At 35.8% G+C, this 14,879-nt stretch overlaps 1 protein-coding gene across 7 annotated transcripts in view; it reads right to left on the reverse strand.

Annotated features, from left to right (window-relative positions):
- The window catches only part of LOC136041197 (CCAAT/enhancer-binding protein gamma-like), a 238,193-nt gene that overhangs the window by 76,454 nt on the left and 146,860 nt on the right, over nt 1–14,879 (reverse strand). For 4 of the 7 annotated variants that reach the window (XM_065725763.1, XM_065725767.1, XM_065725765.1 and 1 more), the window contains one exon: nt 2,221–2,341. The exons of 2 other annotated variants lie outside the window; for them this stretch is intronic. The gene's annotated coding sequence lies outside the window, so the exon portion shown is untranslated. Of the gene's footprint in view, nt 1–2,220; nt 2,342–12,847; nt 12,878–14,879 lie in introns of those variants that run through there. One more of the 7 variants, XM_065725766.1, reaches the window with a different exon arrangement.

A 14,879-nucleotide genomic window follows, 5' to 3' on the forward strand; every position in this document is an offset into this window, starting at 1 on the left:
CTTGACATGGTTATTAAAAAATTGAAACCTGGTGCCAAGGGCCCAGACAAAATTCACAATGAGATGTTGTCAAATATATCTCCTCTGCTTAAGGCTAAGTTTTAGCTTTATTCAATAGGTCCCTCAAGGAAGGGCATATCCCTTCATTATGAAAAAGGCTACAATCATCCCAATCATGAAGCCCCAAAAGGACCCGAGATCACTAAAATCATATCGCCCAATCGCCTTTACTTCACGTCTTTGCAAGCTAATAGAGAGACTGATCAGAAAGATAGTTCTACCAGCAATTGAGAAAGCAGTCCAACCAGAACAACTTGGCTTTCTCCCAAGAGTTGTTTACGGGTTTACTGGGTTAATGTTTACGGGGTTGGTCCTATTCTTGTTTGCTCTAATTATTGTATTGGGGAGTACAGTAGACTGTCTTGTGAGACTTGAAATTCAAATAGAGCAGGGATTCCACCTAGGAAAAGAAATTCTTGCTGTTTTCCTTGATATGACGGCAGCATTTGACAGAGTGAATATTCCTATTTTGATGGCAAAACTACGGTTCCTAAAGGTTAAGCCCCATGTTTTGAAATAGACTGAACGTTTTTTGATAGAAAGTGAAATAGAAATAATTTTAGAAAAATAGATACTCTTTAATTGCTGTTTGAAAAGTCCCCCCCAAAGGATTTCTACGTTCTTTCTTTCATGGAACCATGAGAAAACCGAATTTCAGTAAAAGAAAAATAATGGAACCCCTAAAGAATTAAGATAAGGAACAAATGCTACGTCACGGCTTCGATTTCTTTCTAGGAAATCAAAACCTTTTTCTCTACTGAAAGTAAGCAGCATCATTAAAACTGAAAACGGACAGAAATTATCTGTTCCGATTGTTCTTGATTAACTTGTTTGACTTTTTGTTCCAATTATTTAAGAATGACTTCTGATCCACACAATAAGAATAATAAGCTTTTTCAACAATTTAAAAAAATACTTCAGCGTAAAGAGCCATGTACTCATATACGTAATAATTTCTGTTCGTTTTAAGTTTTAAAGGTGCTCCTGCCTTTTAGTTGAAAAACTTAGTTTTATTAAGTTTCTGATAGTTTTTTAATTAATGTCAAAAAATCCAGCTCCCCTCCTTGGAAAATTCCATTCCCCACAAAACTCCTCTATGGAAATATTTACCCACGTAAGCAACCCCACCAGAAAGTCCTCTCCCCGAAAATATCTTTATATTTCTCAATAGCCAATAATATATGCGAGAAATGGGCAAAGTTCATAACTTGCAGTTCTTTCCCCGGGGCTGTGGGGGTCAAGTAATCATCAAAGACATAGTTATTGGATCTTTTGACCATACTGAAGAAAATAGCCATCTGGAAATTTTGACAGAACAATTTTGGTTAAAAAGGGGGTGGGAGCTACCTTCCAATATTTTTGAACACTTAAAAAGGGCACTACAACTTTTTGTTCCTGATCAAATAAGCCCTCTTCCAATCGTCTAGGATTACTAGTTCGATACAATCACCCCTGGGAAAAAAATAAATAAACACACATCCGTGATCTTGTTTCTGGTCAAAAATTCAAAATTCCGCATTTTTGTATATAAGAGCTTGAAACTTGTACAGTATGGTTCTCTGACATACTGAATCTCAAGGTGTGATTTTCTTTAGGGGTGTTTCCTCCATTTTTTTAAAAATAGGCAAATTTTTTCAGACTCGTAACTTTTGATGGTTATCATTAAACCTCATGAATTTTACATATTTTGAATGAGCATCAAAATTTGATTCTTTCGATGCATCTATTATTATCACGAATCTGTTTCTTAGAGTTTTGGTTACTACTGAGCTGCATCGCTCTTTACTTACAGTTCTTTACCATGAACTGTTTTAAGAGAGTTCAATTAGGAAAAGAATTTAATATTGTCGTTAAACTACTAACACTTACTTACACCAAATTTTCCTATTTAGGGGCGAACTGAACCGACTGGCGTCAATTGGATTGGGGCAGCGGGGATGTATCCCCTAGGTTTCGTAAGATACCATTTTTGGAACTCCCACTGAAAATGCCTTTTTGAAAAAATAAAGTAATGTAGAAAATGAATGTAGAAAATGTAGAATTGTAGAACTGAACTGTAGAAAATGAATTTTACTCCCCTTCCCCTGATTTCCACGAATTCATTCCACTGAATGAACCTCAAAAGTCTCTGGCTGCAGCACTGTAACAGATAAAGTTTACCTTTCTATTCACTTCTCTGCTTTCAGTATTATATGTCTGCTATTCTTGTCTTTTCTTAGCTTCGTTATATTCGTCTGCTTTCACAGGCCTTGAACTTTCTATTTGTTCTCTTTCGTCTTACCTAAATATAAATAAAATAAGTGCACCACTGCATATATTATTAATTAGAAATTGGTTTAGCTTTGCTACCTTATTATTATTCTACGCCGCAAAATTGCGCAACTTGTTACGCAATAGCGAGAAAATAAGCCTCAAGCCTACATTGTTCATTCGATAAAAAGCTGATAAATACAAAATAAATGAAGTGGAAAGTAAGTTTGTGCCAATCCTAAAACAAAATTATTTATTTTCATTAGTACATACCTTGCGTCACCTTCACACGAGGGAATTGCTAAGAAATGTCCAAGGAACATGCATGGAAAAATTGAAACTGAACCTATAAGGTAACAACATAGTTTATGTCCCCCCCCCCCCTGAAAGAAGCACCACAGTAATAATATTGTTATTTCATTACATTTTGATTTTTTGGAACTCATTTCTTTTATTTATTTATCTTTTTTGCCGTTATTTGGAATTATAAGTACAGAACATCAAAATCAGCAAAGTTTTAAATTTGACCTCCAGGCAATTGAGGGGTAGGAGAGTTGGGATGTTTTTAAACTGGAACCAACACAGAAAATCAAATAAATAGAAATCTTACAATTGTATTTAAGTAAGAATTAATATCTCGCTCAGAGGGTAAAGTAATAAAATGGCTCAATTACGTATATAGAGTTAAAGCTGCTGACTTATTAAAAGTGCTACCAAATTGTACTAGTCCATATCAAATGACTACAACTAGCTAGAAAAAGAACCAATCTCGCCTTTTAATCAGACAAATTATAACCTTAAACAAGATTGTTACTGACACTCATGTTTTCTATAAGCCCACTGCAAATTGCCAGGTTTTTTTCTAAAAGCACTAAAATAATTCAAAGCGTTCCCATGAATAAATGCCCAAAATGTACGCACTAAATGCACTAAAAATACCCAAGAAATTTACCGTTTCTGTTTTAAGATGTTCTTTAAGAAAACAAAATTCGAAACATCTTTCTTCAAAAATTTGGCTGTAATAAGCAATGATCTTTTTATTTGAAAAAAAAGAAGAAAATATGGAAGATTATCACAAAAAAACTTTCACGCAAATTTTATCAATTTTTAACCAAAAAAAAAAAAAAAAAAAAAAAATGAATAATTAAGATAGACAGCTGGTGATCATACTGATATGCAATCGCTTTTCCTTAATTGATTACTTGGAGAGCGTCTCAGTCATAAATCGTACAATTACTTAATTATAAAACTATATTACACGAAAAACCATTTAGGAACCAACTGTAGTTGTAGGATGATGAAAGTAATGACAACCACAACCCGACTGTAGTTGTAAAAAATGGGTAGTGATGAAAACCTCCCCATGATGACCCTGAGAGAAGTAAGCATATATAGGTGTCTAGCACGATTGATTTCACTGGCCATTAAGCTACTGGCCATCCTGCCTAGGGTCTGACAACACGCTGCCAAGATCCGATGCACTGAAGTCAGCAATTACTACCAGAACCATTGCCCAGGGGTCAATAACCCTGAACATAGGAAATGCCGTCCACGGCGCAACAAACATTCCCTTGAGGATAAATTCGACGAGGAACAAAGAAGTTTGCTTGCTGGTGCTGGTTCTGACACTCAAGGGCTTTGTGACGAAGATGACTGGCGAGTGGCGGGCAGCTCTCTCCTTTCTTCTGAGGGACGAGTGTTGCCTGTCCATGTCGGTCTAAAGCAAAAGAGAAGGGTTCTTTGGGGTAAGAGGAAGAAAATTCTGGACCCCATGATACTATCAAGGATGATCTTCTACAAAGTGATTGAATATATGGGTAAGCCCTATTTCAAAATATCAGGTCCAAGGGGATTCCAATAGCTCAGCGGCTAAAGATACTACTTCTTTTTGTGCGAAGGCAGTACAGACAGTAGTGGTTGAGCCTCGACTCAAATTTTTTAAGTCTGCTTCTAATATTAATAATGTTAATTGCAAGACCCCTGCATTTCCAGGGTGCTAAATTCAATGATGATAATTCTCCCTACAATCTCAATTTCATTTATCTGTATCTCATAAACCATTTTAATAAATCTACACTTAAAAAGACTACAATATGTTCTAAGTTTAAGATTGTATTTAAATTATATCTATATTTAACATTAACATTATAAAAATATTATATCTTAAACTGCACTCTTAAATAATAGGGATAAACATGGTATTTTAACGGTAATATTGCATTCTGTTTATACTTAATTTACATTGTTAGTAAGGTACACATCGTTACTTCAAATGGCTCATAGAAATGATAGACTATTTGAATTACCAAAATCCCTTGTCTATCAAGCTTAGTTCTGACCTGGGATGGATGAATGATAAACTATCCATCAACAAGTGAAATGGAATCGTTTTTATACAATTCTGAAAATAAGACTTATGTCAGCTTTGCCTCTCACTCAGACTATCTATCGTAGCTCTTTTTTTTTCGATTAGCCTATCTCTCAACTTTTTCAACATAGTCCATTCCATGAAGCTGATTTAATTCAAATTATGATTTTTATATTACCAGTTAACTAACATGGCTAACTGGAAAAAAAGCATTACATTATCATCTATTTTAAACATTATACGTTAAACTGCACTCTTGAAATGTCTATTTTATACTTTCAAAACTAAAACAATATTTTAATTGTATCTACATCAACATTAATACCATTTTCAAATACGCTCTTAGAGAGTGTTCGTTAAATTCTAACATTATGTTATATAACACTTATACTTTAATTATATTTATGTTAATATTGACACTATATTAACGTTATACTCTAATATTCTAATTTTAACTGCTCTCACTAATAGTCTTCCTAACATTTTAGCATTTACTTAAAATCTAAATTTACTTAAAGTCTAAATTGTATTTTAAATATGCTTAAACTACCATTAACATTATAGTAACAATATACCTTTATACGTCGCTCTTAAATAGTCTTCGTTACAAACTAAAGTTACCGTTATAGTTTAATAACATTTATATTTCAATTAAATTTTTAAATTATATTCGTAACTTCACTCTAAAATACTATTTATTATATTTTAAAGTTGTAGGCTATTTAACTGTATTCCTATTCAGCATTAACATTAGGCTACCACTACATTTTAATTATGTTTCAATTATAGATTTTATTTACTAACTCTAACTATATATTACATAAAAAAACTAGTTTTTTTAACTGAAAGTAAGGAGCGACATTAAAACTTAAAACGAACAGAAATTACTCCGTATATGAAATGGGTTGTCCCCTCCGCAATCCCTCGCTCTTTACGCTAAAGCTTTTAATTTTTTTAAAAAGCAGAATTGTGGCAAAGAGTCAAACTTTAGCGTAACGTCAAAATTTTGATCTGTTGACTTTGGACAAAAAATGAGCGTGGGAGGGGGCCTAGGTGCCCTCCAATTTTTTTGGTCACTTAAAAAGGGCACTAGAACTTTTCATTTCTGTTAGAATGAGCCCTTTTGCGACATTCTAGGACCACTTGGTCGATACGATGAACAATGGAAAAAAAAAAAACAAACAAACAAATAAACACGCACCCGTGATTTGTCTTCTGGCAAAAAATACGAAATTCCACATTTTTGTAGATTGGACCTTGAAATTTTTTCTATAGGGTTCTCTGATACGCTGAATGCTATGGTGTGATTTTCGTTAAGATCCTCTGACGTTTAGGGGGTGCTAACCCCAAGTTTCCAAAATAAGTTAAATTTTCTCAGGCTCGTAACTTTTGATGACAAAGACTAAATTTGATGAAACTTATATACTTAAAGTCAGCATGAAAATCTGATTCTTTTTATGTAAATTTTAGCATCAAAATTTCGTTTATTAGAATTTCGTTTACTATTGAGCCGGGTCGCTCCTTACTACAGTTGTTTGATTGATATTATATCAATCTGTCCACGAACACTGTCCACGAATCACTGCCTCCACGAACTGTTTGATATTATATTTCAAAAACCGTCTTCAGTCATCCATTCGCTTTTCTGAAGTCCAGTTCACAAATTTGCAAAGCTAGACATCCTTAACTGGCAACCAACAATTAGGGCCAAATAGGGCTGCTTATAAAATAGGAAGCGAATTGTGATTGGTCGATATTGATTCAGCCTAAACATAAATGTCTAGCTGAAAACACATGTGAATTAGACTTTAAGTTTTAGTTTCAGTAGAAAAAAAGTAGACTAATAGAACACAATCTATTTGGAACCTTAAACATGACCCTTAAAAATGGACTAGATAATAATAAGACACCAGTTTGTAATTAAATAAAAAAAACAAAACAAGTTTTTTAACTGAAAGTAAGGAGCGACATTAAAACTTAAAATGAACAGAAATTACTTCGTATATGAAAGGGGCTGCTTCCTCATTGACGCCCCGTTCTTTACGCTAAAGTTTGACTCTTTCTCTCAATTCTTTTTTTAAAACAGTAAAAAACTTTAGTGTAAAGAGCGGGGCGTTGACGAGGAAGCAGCCCCTTTCATATACGAAGTAATTTCTGTTCGTTTTAAGTTTTAATGTCGCTCCTTACTTTCAGTTAAAAAACTTGTTTGTTTTTTTTTATATTTAATTTCTGAACGTTTTTGAATCAATGCAAGTTTTGATTTTGGCTCTCCGCAGAGGAATAATTAAAACGAAATTTGTATATATTTTTTTTTGCTAAATGGCTTTCTCATAATTTTGAGAAAAAAAGAGCGGGGGAGGAAGCCTAGTTGCCCTCCGATTTTCGGTTAATTAAAAAGGCAACTAGAACTTTTAATTTTTTACGAATCTTTTTATTAGTAAAAGATATACGTAACTTATAAATTAGCTTACGTAAAGAACTCTTGTATTCTCATGTTTTTATTACATGTATGAGGGGGTTCACCCCATCGTCAGAACATCGCTCTTTAAACTAAAGCTTAAATTTTGTCCAAATTCATTAAGAATGACCCCCTGAATCACAAAAGCCGCAGAATAAATAGTTGAAATTACTAAAATACTTTAGCGTAAAGAGCGAGGTATTAGGAGGAGGTGAGCCCCTATTGTGGGTAATAATTTCTGTTCGTTTTAAGTTTTAATGCTGCTTTTTACTTCCAGCTGAAAAAAACTTTTTCATATTTATTTTTTGATTGTTTTTTTTAAGTAATGCTAGTAAATCCAGCACTCCCTTCATGGAAATTTTCTTCCCCATGACAAATTCCTCGATGGAAAGTTGCCCCAGCATATCCCCATCTTCTCAACCCCTGCCTCCAACCAAACAATCCTCCTGAGAACGCCTGTACACTTCCCAATAACCATTACTATATGTAAGCACTAGTCAAAGTTTGTAACTTGTAGCCCCTCCCACGGGGACTGTGGGGGAGTATGTCGTCCCCAAAGACATAGTTATAAGGTTTTTCGACTACACTGAATAAAATGGCTGTCTCAGAATTTTGATCCGTTGACTTTGGGAAAATAATTAGCGTGGGAGGGGGCCTAGGTGCCCTCCAATTTTTTTGGTCACTTAAAAAGGGAACTAGAACTTTTCATTTCCGTTAGAATGAGCCCTCTCGCAACATTCTAGGACAACTGGCTCGATACAATCACTGCTGAAAAAAAAAAAAAAACACGTATCCGTGATCTGCCTTCTGGCAAAAAATACAAAATTCCACATTTTTGCAGATAGGAGCTTGAAACTTCTTCAATATAGTTCTTTGATACGCTGAATCTGATGGTGTGATTTTCGTTAAGATTCTATGACTTTTAGGGGGGTGTATTTTCTAAAATAACGCAAATTTTCTCAGGCTCTTTTTGATGGGTAAGACTAAACTTGATGAAACTTATATATTTAAAACCAGCATTAAAATTCGATTCTTTTGATGTAGCTATTGGTATAAAAATTCCATTTTTTAGAATTTTGGTTACTATTGAGCCGGGTCGCTCCTTACTACAGTTCGTTACCACGAACTGTTTGATTCGTCTGAGTCAAACAATTCTTAAGCAAGTGTAGTGACCGGACAATCTAGTATGATTTGGGAGGACTTATTGGAGTAAGTAGTTCAATTAAACCTTTTATATGAAGACTGCTGGGAGTTTAGATGGCGAACACTACATTAGTGTTAATTATTTCATACAGTTTCAGACATGGCATCATAGATTTGACACAATATTTTTTTTCAGCGCCAGGAGTCCAGGCACCAAATCCAAAAATAGAATTGACATGTTAACTGGTTTTATATTTCTGTTTTTAATCATGAAGAATAAACGTGAGATTTTTTAGGAAACACTTTCCATAGCCAATTGTTAAGCGCCTTTTACACACCAACCATAGTTTTCAATGCTAAGCAGTTATGTTAAGTTACACATAACCCTTCACATTTAAATAATTTCTTACACCACGCCACCATGCCATATACAAATAAAACCATAGGAAAATATAAAAAAGGGTAAAATCAAACAGTTCGTGGTAAAAACTGCAGTAGGGAGCAACCCGGCTCAATAGTAACCAAAACTCTATAAGACGAAATTTTGATACCAATAGCTACATCAAAAGAATTGCATTGTAATAATGATTTCAAATATAAAAGTTTCATCAAGTTTACTCTTACCCATCAAAAGTTATGAACTTGAGAAAATTTGCCTTATTTTATAAAATAGTGGGAAACATCCCCCTAGGTCATAGAATCTTAACGAAAATCACACAATCAGATTCAGCGTATCAGAGAGCCCTACTGTAGAAGTTTCAAGCTCCTATCTATAAAAATGTGGAATTTTATATTTTTTGCCAGAAGGCAGATCACCAATGCGTGTTTATTTGTTATTTGTCTTTTTTGTTTTTTTTTCGCAGGGGTGATCATTTCGACCCAGTGGTCCTAGAATGTTGCGAGAGGGCTCATTCTAACGGAAATGAAAAGTTCTAGTGCTTTTTTTAAGTGACCAAAAAATTGGAGGGCACCTAGGACTCCTCCCACGCTAATTATTTTCCCAAATTCACCGGATCAAAATTCAGAGATAGCCATTTTATTCAGTATAGTCAAAACAACTTATAACTATGATTCAGGGGTTATTCTTAAGGAATTGCGACAAAATTTAAGCTTTAATGTAAAGAGCGAGGTACAGACGAGGGGGTGAACCCCCTTATATACATAACTAGCTGTTGTGGTGGCGCTTCGTGCCACCCCAACACCTAGTTGGTAGGGGCGCTTCGCAACCCCCCATCCCCCCGCGCGCGTAAGTCGCTACGCGCCATTGTAGTTGTGTCCCGGTGTCCCACCTGTGAATATATATATATATATATATATATATATATATATATATATATATATATATATATATATATATATATATATATATATATATATATATATATATATATATATCTAAATATATAAAAATAAGTTGTCTGTCTGTCTGTGGATCTGTGGATCAGGTGACGTCATGTTTCGGCTGACGTCATGAAATTAGTTGTCGTCAGATCATCAATTCCTACCAGATTTAAGTTAAAACAAAGGTTCGTCGATATGTACTTCATAGTGACGCTGAAAAATAAAGAAGAAAAAGAAAACTGAAAAAAGAAAAAAGATAAAAAACTAAAAAAAAACTAAAAAGAAAAAACACTCAAAGAGAAATTACAGACCGGGACACAAATGACGACTGAGACAGAGGGAATATAAGTGACGACCGGGAACCTCAAAGAGAAATTACACACTGGGACACCCAGACACAAATCACGACCGGGACAAAGGGAATATAAATGACGACCGGGACAAAGCCGGGGGCACAGGCAGGATATATAAATGACGACCGGGACACAGGGATTGTTCGAATAGAAATTACAGACCGGGACACAAATGACGACCGGGACACAGGGAATATAAATGACGACCAGGACACAGGGACACATCATTAGAATAATGAGGTATAGATATGAAGACGGATTGTTTTTCCCATGGACAATTATATGTTGCATGTTCAAGAGTCAGTAAACCTGACAATCTATTTGTATGCACAGACAATGGGACAGCGAAGAATGTTGTATATTCGCATGTTTTACGTAGTTAAAAACATATATTTATATCTATCTCTATTCACAAATGGGACACAGGGACACAACTACAATGGCGCGTAACTAATATGGCGCGTAACGACTTACGCGCGCGGGGGGGCTTGGGGGGGGCGCGAAGCGCCCCACCAACTAGGTGTTGGGGTGACGCGAAGCGCCACCCCAACAGCTAGTATATATATATATATATATATATATATATATATATATATATATATATATATATATATATATATATATATATATATATATATATATATATGTTTTTAACTACGTAAAACTTGCAAATATACAACATACTTCGCTGTTTCATTGTCTGTGCATATAAATAGATTGTCAGGTTTACCGACTCTTGAACATACAATATATAATTGTCCATGGGAAAAACAATCCGTATTCAGATCTATACCGCATTATTCTAATGATTGCCCTTGAGCTTTGTTGATGGTGATTGCTAATCGAACATTCCCTGTGTCCACGTCGTCATTTATATATCCCCCTGTGCCCCCCGGCGTCCCCGTTGTAGTTGTGTCCCTGTGTCCCGTTCGTCATTTATATTCCTGTTTCCCGGTCGTCATTTGTGCCCCGGTGTTTTTTTCTTTTTAGTTTTTTACCTTTTTTTATTTTTTTCCTTTTTTTAAGTTTTTTTAAGTTTTCTTTTTTTAGCTTTTTTCGCGCCTTGTAGTTGTGTTCCTGTGTCCCAAACGTATAATTGTCCATGGGAAAAACCATCCGTATTCAGATCTATACCTCATTATTATAATGATTGCCCTTGAGCTTTGTTGATGGTGATTGCTAATCGAACATTCCCTGTTTCCCGGTCGTCATTTATATATCCCCCCTGTGCCCCCAGCGTCCCCGTTGTAGTTGTGTCCCTGTGTCCCGGTCGTCATTTATATTCCCTGTGTCCCGGTTGTTATTTGTGTCCCGGTGTCCCAGTCTTTAATTTCTCTTTGAGTGTCCCGGTCGTCATTTGTGTCCCGGTGTCCCGGTCTGTAATTTCGTCAGTCAACAAACATGACGTCAGTCGACAAAAAACTTCATGACGGCATAATGCTCAATCCTTATAATAACGTCAGTCGACAAACATGACGTCAGTCGACACACAAACATGACGTCAGTCAACGGACAAACAAACAACTTGTTTTTACATATATAGATAAAAACATGCGAATACAGAAGTTCGTTACGTAAGCTAATTCGCAAGCTACGTATATCTTTTACCAGTAAAAACGTTTGTAAAAAATTAAAAGTTCTAGTTGCCTTTTTAAGTAATCAAAAAATGGGAAGGCAACTAGGCCTCCTCTCCCGCTCCTGTTTTCTCAAACTCATTCGATCGAAACTATGAGGAAGCCATTTGGCCAAAATAATATATATCGAATTTTGTTTTAATTATTCATATGCGGAGAGCCAAAATCAAAACTTGCATTGATTCAAAAACGTTCAGAAATTAAATAAGAAAAACAAGTTTTTTTTTTACTGAAAGTAAAGAGCGACATTTAAAACTTAAAACGAACAGAAATTCCTTCGTATATGAAAGGGGCTGCTCCCTCCTTAACGCCCCGGTCTTTACGCTAAAGTTTTTTACTGTTTAAAAAGTAGAGTTGAGAGAAAGAGTCAAACTCTAGCGTACAGAGCGGAGCGTGAGGAGGGAGCAGCCCCTTTCATATACGAAGTAATTCCTGTTCGTTTCAAGTTTTAATGTGCTCCTTGCTTTCAGTTAAAAAAAATTCTTTTTTAATTTAATATTTCAAATAAGACAGTGAAAAATAACAAAAAAAAAATCAGTAAAATGACAAACGTCCGATTGTTTCGGCTTCACGTTCGGAAGCCTTTATCAACAAAAAAAAGAACTAAACTCAATTAAACAAAAACATATTTAGGAAAGGAAAAATTAAATACAAACGGTAAGAAAAAACTCACTTCTCAATAATGTCTGGTGTGAAAATACTTGACTTGACTTTATTAAACCAGAAACGATATACATAAATCTTATACAAAGGAGACAAGGAGGCAACTCGTTTTGTCTCCTTTAACAATAGAGAGAGAAAAAGAAGAAGGAATTACACCTCAATAACTCACACGGGTTTCGTAATGCCGATATTTCCTGCTTGATACTAGATAATTCATTTTCTTAGGCCGTTCTTGCTAATTCTAGATCTTCCACGCGAGATTTTAGCCTCTCTAAACCAGATTTAATGTTAACAATTTCCATTTTTATTTCTAAGACATCATTCTTAGTTTCTTCGACTATTTCAAGGATTTTATCTAACTTTGAGATATTATAAGTCGACTCCGTGGATCCTTTTGAATCCTCTAAATCACTTTGTCTTGATCGCTTTCCTTAACCATATTTGTATTCAATAATGTTTATGATTTTCAAAAAATAGATAAACGAACGCCCAAGATAATTCACATCCAATTTTGTACAGTGCTCGCAAAAATGATGCTATGATTCCGAATTCATTGAAAAAATATCAAAGAATTTACTTGTCACAGTTAATCCGGCTGAAAATTCCATAGTGCAAATACAGATGTTCACTGAATGAATGTTAGTTCAGAACTAAATCTCGCAATAGCACTAACACACACACACAAAAAAAGCTAGAAAACATTTTGACAAAAGTAAAACAGTTCAAAATAGGGATGAAACCTTTTTATTGACAGTGAATAGATATAAAATTATTTAACTGGATATTTCAAACACATATACAGTGTTCATCATCAGCAGTAAAACTATGCATAACAATATTACGGGCATATAATTCTAAGTAGAGCTAGAGTCCTCTTGGCATTGCCTAAATTGCAAACATAATTTGTTCTATGAAATTACACACCTTATCATAAATTCTTATATTATGGTGGTGTAAAAGGTTCTGCAATTTCAAGGAGGCACACTCGTGCCTCTTTAAAGAGGCGAGCCACGACAATGTTAAGCGATCTTCGATTCCAGTGGTCGCAGAGGGATGGGGAGGGATGCATTTCGTAGCCCGAGCTCCAACTAAGAAACCTGCCAAATTTCATCCCCCTCCGACTTTTCCTTCATGGGGAAAATCTGGCCGAAATTTTCGACCCACCAACCCCCCCCCCCTTTGACGTTGTCCGATCGGGCTTTGACGTTGTCCGATCGAATTCACAAGTTAAGGTCCCCTAGGGCCCAGGAGCTTATCCGCGAAATTTCAGCTCGATCCGATAACTCCTTCCCTGTTTTCCAGAAACCACGCATAGACATTAAATTTCATTTTCTTTTTTTTCCTCGACAGGTCACAGCCGACATCGGATCTGGGTGTACGAAGACTCATTCGACGTAGAATTCTCCGAGTAATTTTCCTGGAAAGTTTCGTCGGAAAATCTTAACCCCCCGATTTTCTAGCTTAGAAAATCCCATTTCCCCATAAGAGCCCATGTTAATTTTTGAAACTCTTAAAAGTTATATTTATACACATGCAGGTATTTCGACTTAAAACATGCCCGGTTAGCACAGTCGGTAGAGCGTGGGACTTTTAATCCTAAGGTCAAGGGTTCAAGTCCCTTATCGGGCGGTTTTTTTCACAAAATATTAAAAAAACTCCGTTTTCTTAAAGAGTTAAAGAGGCTGCGTCCCAAAGTCGAACCTTAAAACGTACAGGAATTAGGAGAGGCAGTCCTAATTCCTGTACGAGGAGTACAGGAATTATTAAATTACATCCACCATGGATTGTAGAAAAACGTACAGAAATAATATGAAAAAAACTTCGTTTTCTTAAAGAGTTAAAGAGGCTGCGTCCCAAAGTCGAACCTCAAAACGTACAGGAATTAGGAGAGGCAGTTGGGGGGCTTCCACCCCCCAAACCCCCCGCTTTTAAAGACTCTTTTGTACAGGTTTTTTGTTTTGTTAATTAAAAGAGGGCCTTTCCGAAGCCAAGAGCGCGGGGTTAGGGGGGCGGCAGCCCCCCACAACAAAAACCTGTACAAAAGAGTCTTTAAAAGCGGGGGGTTTGACCAACTGCCTCTCGTAATTCCTGTACGTTTTAAGGTTCGACTTTGGGACGCAGCCTCTTTAACTCTTTAAGAAAACGAAGTTTTTTTCATGTTATTTAGTGTGAAAGAGCCGTTACTACAGAAGAGCAACAGCTGGTAATCAACCCCATTCAGCTCAACCCCAGCGCAATTCAGTCCTTATTTAATTCAACCCCGGTATAACCTCCAGTTCAACCTATAATGTTGCAGGGGTTGAATTAATTTGGGATTGAGTCAAACGGGAGTTGACTTGAATGAGGTTAAGTTGCATGGAGGTTGAACTAAACGGGGGTGAGTTGTAAGGGATTGGATTAAGTGAAGTTGAATGAGGGTTGAATTACACAGGAGTTGAGTTAAATGCGTGTTCAGTCAAACAGAGGTTCAGTTGAACGGGGGGTGAGTTGCATGGGGTAGAGTTGAATGCTGGTGAGTTACATGGGGTTGAGTTGAATGATGGTTGACTTGAACGAGGGTAGAATTGAAGGAAGGTTGAGTTAAACAGGGATTGAGTGACATGAGAACC

Source organism: Artemia franciscana, unplaced genomic scaffold (assembly GCF_032884065.1).
Source record: "Artemia franciscana unplaced genomic scaffold, ASM3288406v1 PGA_scaffold_1179, whole genome shotgun sequence".
NCBI lineage: Eukaryota > Metazoa > Arthropoda > Branchiopoda > Anostraca > Artemiidae > Artemia > Artemia franciscana.